At 36.2% G+C, this 5,152-nt stretch overlaps 1 non-coding gene across 1 annotated transcript; it reads left to right on the top strand.

The window, feature by feature from the left end:
- The first annotated feature begins 4,501 nt into the window (after nt 1–4,501).
- On the top strand, nt 4,502–4,609 carry LOC139845902 (small nucleolar RNA R71). Its single transcript, XR_011758655.1, has one exon. It is a non-coding gene; the product is annotated as a small nucleolar RNA R71 (small nucleolar RNA).
- The last annotated feature ends 543 nt before the right edge of the window (nt 4,610–5,152 follow it).

A 5,152-nucleotide genomic window follows, 5' to 3' on the forward strand; every position in this document is an offset into this window, starting at 1 on the left:
ATAATTTGAACCTTTTTAATTGTATCTTGTTCATTTGAGCTTTTTGGACCTTTTCGTCTTCAATTCGTCATTTTCGCCTTTTGTCTTCGCACTTATTTGATATAAACGATTATTACTTGAAAATGGAACAATTGCAACTAAAATCTTGTCTTTCTTGGGGAATAATGCTATGAAATATATGTTCCTTTTTAGCCTTATCAATATCCCCACACTTGAGCGTTGCTTGTCCTCAAGCAATACAGTCTTGAAATAAAATACATCACACGAATTACTTCTTTATTCTTCACACTTTATACATCAGTGATTTTGATACGGCGATATGAACAATGATAGTAACGATAGAACCATGGTTAAAGGTGGGTGTGTCATCCATAGTTGCCTTGGGTTTAGGTCAACGACACTTGCAATCAAATAGCCGATTTACTTTCGGTTTCCAAAGCAAAGTGCACATTTGAAAGGCGGTTTACAGTCCCACATGACTATAAAAATTTAGATCCTTAAGGAAATTGGATCTTTATGAAAACATTTGATCTTTTGAAAATTCATTCTAGATTTTACCCTAGATAAGTTTTCTGATTTGATCCACCATCGGTGTTGCAAAATATATTTGTGGATCAATATTTTGGCTAAAAACTTTTAGGTTCGTGTAATCCACTACTATCCCGGTATCGGAAAGCACACATCCAGTTTACTTGTTCCGTATATTACCTTTCGGTAAACTACCGTCTGGTTGTAAAGGAAAGCGATGAACAAGAAACTGTTAAGGCAATGTCTAATGACATGCAGATGATTATGGTCTTTTAACGTGTCGGATGCTAGTACTATCCTTGGTAGGAGCAATAGTAAAGATCATCCTATGATTTTTCGGTCTGGCACAAGGTCCTGTCTTCGACCATGCTATGCAACCACCGTTCTTACGGTTGACACCCGATTTGGTTCAGGTGACCTAATGAATTCTGATGAATTCTCAGGATTTTACGTTCAATGGTAATGAACGCATTGAAAATAGGTTTTCAGAAAACAAATCGGTTTTATTTTTGATCAAAATATTTTCTCGTTCAAGCTCGAGTTTAGATATCATTGAATTCCATGAGTTTGTAATTCTCAATCTTTAAGGTCAATCTTTAGGATTGAGTAATATCAGTCTTAAAAGCTGATTTTTGATCTTTAAGGAGATTATCCTTTCTGGAGATTTGATTCATTAGTCTTATCAAGCTAATTTGCACGGTGCCCCCCTATTGTGCGAGATAAATCCTTCTCATGGTTAGGATAAATCTGACCACATGGCGACCCTGTTTGATGCTGAGGTCCGTGGATTTCCTGCTGATTTTAGAGATGACTTTTCTAGATTTTTCGTCAACCTACAGCTGGTCTGGACGACAACTTCATGACCTAAATCAAGAAGCGAGTTTCTTTTTCGGAAGACTTTACTTCCTTTTAATGATGGAATTGATTCATCGTGTAGATCCATCTTTCTTACAGTAAATCGGGTAAAACTGATTAAAATCGTCCAAAACAAAAGTACCTGCAATAATCATGTACAAAATATGTGATAAATGTTTTAAAGAACTTGGTAAATTCTTCCCACACTTAGTTTCTTTCTTTGCCTTTTTATTCTCCTTTATTCCATTTTAAATGAATTCAAGCGTTTTGGGTTGTTTTTCAATTTATGTCCTCGAGGTAACAATAATTTCGGTATTAACACCTAGTTTTCATCGTTCATAAATATGTATAAACATTATTTTGACTTCATTTAATTGAAAATTTTTCAAATTTTCACAAAATTTGGCAAATAAACCAAGTATAAACCTGAGAGAATTTATAACCCTTCCCCACACTTAAGATCATGCAATGCCCTCATTTGCATGAAATCAGACTATAATTATAAATTCATGAGGGTGATTAGTGTAGGAAAGTGATTAAAAATACCCAGTTTGTAATTACAAAGCTCGTCGAATGATAGATGGCTCGCCTCATCGTTCATTCCTTCATTTATTATATCACATTTGTTGTTTTGCATCTTGTCGTCAAAATCAGTAGCTTTTGCTGAACTTAATGTTAGTCTTTGAAAGTGCGTTGTTTTACCCTGTTGTTTACATGATAAAATACAAACATATATACATATTTTTAAAGTTGGGTTTATCACCCCACGTTCAAAAATTTATAAAATCAAATATTTTTTTTTTTTTTTGCATACTTTAAATCAATAAAATTAAAAATAATGATGACAAAATTTTTCGCCCCGCCCTCGGGTAAAGTAATTTCGGCTCAACGACCTAGTCTTCAACTCACGACGAATTTTAGAAATCATTTTTTTTCTTCAACTTAATGAAATAAAGTAAATTTTTGTTTTTAAAATCACACAAAAACTTAAATTTGAAAAGCATATTAATTTCATATAAAACCTACAAAACAAAAAAAAATTCAGAATGGAGGGAGAAAACTAGTTCTTTAGTGTCTGCTAGCGGAAAAGACCAATCGGATTCCATTCTCGGAACTACACGAGAATAGAACAACTAACTCTAGATAACATTTTCTTAGAACATTTGAATCTCCCCACACTTAGGTAGCTGTGGTGTCGAAATTGTGATTAACTTCATCGTCAATTTCTTTTGGTCCATAATCAACTTGCCTATCTGTGACTTTTTCTTTAAGCCAGTGCCCGGCTTCTTCCGTAATATCCCAAAATTCAACTAGTTTCGCCTTTTCTTTAGGCGACAGATTGGATACTAACCGGTTACATAACTTAAATTTCCCCTTACTTCTAGCATCGATAGCCCGTTTAAAAAGTTTCTTCATTGAACTGTTAATAACGGGGTCATTTAATTTCGTATCAACAACGGGGTTCTTTATTATCAAGTCATCATTAGGTGTTACTTCATTTTCCCCACACTTAGGCGTTTTATTATTGTTAAGCACTGCCGTTGGAGTTGGTAAAACAACATGGTTATTACCAATCGTTTTTGTTGGTTCAACGGTTTTGGTTGGTGGAGATTTAGACTTTCGAATCATAAAGGTGATTGATTTGTCATCACTACTAAGTGTCATTCTACCATTTCTTACATCAAATAACGCCCTGGTGGACGCAAAGAATGGTCGACCTAAAATTAGAGGAATGTTTAGGTCCTCTTCTATGTCAATGACAATAAATTCGACTAGAAAGGTTAAATTACCTACTTGAACGGGTAGGTTGTCAGCAATTCCAACTGGGTGCTTAATGGTTTGATCAAGGAGTCGAACACTCATATCCGTTGGAGTTAACTCACCTACACCTAATCTCTTATATAATAAAAGAGGCATAACACTCACACTTGAACCTAAATCTGCTAGTGCATCATACATGACACAGTCACTAAGTAGACAAGGAACAATAAATTCACCCGGATCACCTACCCTAGGTGGAGGATTTGGTGGAACTGTCTTCACCGGGTTTACTTCTACTGTTTTTGTTTCTTGCACTTTTTTATTCTTCTTCTTCTTCTTTTCAGAGGTATCACAAACTTTATTACCTATTACTTGCTCATACTCAACTCCTTTTCTTGGAAACGAGATGGGTGGTCTGTATGGTGCCACCACTGGCTTTACATACTCGGGTGGTGGTGGTGGTGTAACTTCTTCATTGTTACTCACATTTAAAACCTTCCCATCTTCTGGTGCTGGTTTTTCAGAGTTTGTTGACACCATATTAACATTCTCATTCCGAGGATTTACTTCAGTATTACTCGGTAGCTTTCCTTGTTCCCTCTCACTCATCATGCTAGCAAGAGTACCTACGTGTTTTTCAAGATTCAAAATGGAAGCTTGTTGAGTTCTTAATGACTGATCAAACCTCTCGTTCGTTTGGGTTTGAGATGTAATGAATTGTGTTTGAGATTCAATCAGCTTTGCCATCATTTCTTCTAGATTTGGCTTTTTCTCTTCGGGTTGTTGTGGTGGTTTATACAAGTTAGGTCTTTGTTGATTGAAAGTGTTGTTTTGAGTTGGTTGGTTATTCGAACCTTGTTGGTTATACGAGTTATTGTTGGGTCCATTTGGATTGTAAAGAATGTTTTGATTTCGATTGAAGTTCAGCTTTGGCGGTTGATAATTATTTTGATAATTATTTCCTGGCCTTTGGTTCATATAGGAAACATTCTCTCGTTGTTCCATCGTTGGTTCAATGTGACAATCTTTCATTAAGTGTGGTCCACCGCATTGCTCACAACTGATTCGTATTGCGTGAATATCTTTATTCATCTTTTCCATTCGTCTTTCGAAAGCATCTATTTTTGCGGAAACGGAATCAAAGTCATGGCTAGAATCGGCTCTAGCCGCTTTAGATGAACGAAAAATATCTTTTTCTTGATGCCAATCATGAGAGTGGGAGGCTGTGTTATCAATAATTTTGTAAGCTTCAGTTGCGGTTTTCTTCATAATTGAACCACCAGCTGTTATGTCGATGTCTTTCCGTGTAGTAACGTTGACACCTTGGTAGAATATTTGTACTATTTGATAAGTGTCTAAACCGTGTTGAGGACATCCTCTCAACATCCTTTCGAATCTTGTCCATGCCTCATATAATGTTTCATTTGGCTTTTGCGCGAACGTAACAATTTTCTCCTTGAAGTCTCACGGCTTTGGATGCCGGAAAGAATTGTTTAAGAAATTTTTCAACTAAAACATCCCATGTGTCAATCGCCCCTTCAGGTAACGATTCTAACCAATCTTTGGCTTCTCCCTTTAAAGTCCAGGGAAACAACATGAGATAGATCTGTTCATCCTCAACTTCTCGGATTTTGAATAGTGTACAGATCCTATTAAACGTACGAAGATGTTCGTTTGGATCTTCCTTCGGCGCACCACTATATTGGCACTGATTAGTTACCATGTGTAGAATTTGTCCTTTGATTTCATAATCTGGTGCATTAATGTTTGGTTGAGTAATTGCATGACCTTGGCCGGTGCGTTTGGCTCTCATTCGGTCTTCCATACTTAGAGGTTCTAGATTTTCCATGATTGGAAGTGTTGTATCCGAATCACTAGAGGTTTCTGATTTAATGGTTTCTTCCTCAGCAATCTCCGGATTCTCAATTGTGAGGTTGGTTTCAAAAACTGGATTATCGGAAATTTGAGTATTTGGTCGACTAGATGACGATTCTAAAGAAAAATCAAC

This window comes from Rutidosis leptorrhynchoides, chromosome 4, assembly GCF_046630445.1.
Source record: "Rutidosis leptorrhynchoides isolate AG116_Rl617_1_P2 chromosome 4, CSIRO_AGI_Rlap_v1, whole genome shotgun sequence".
Lineage (NCBI taxonomy): Eukaryota > Viridiplantae > Streptophyta > Magnoliopsida > Asterales > Asteraceae > Rutidosis > Rutidosis leptorrhynchoides.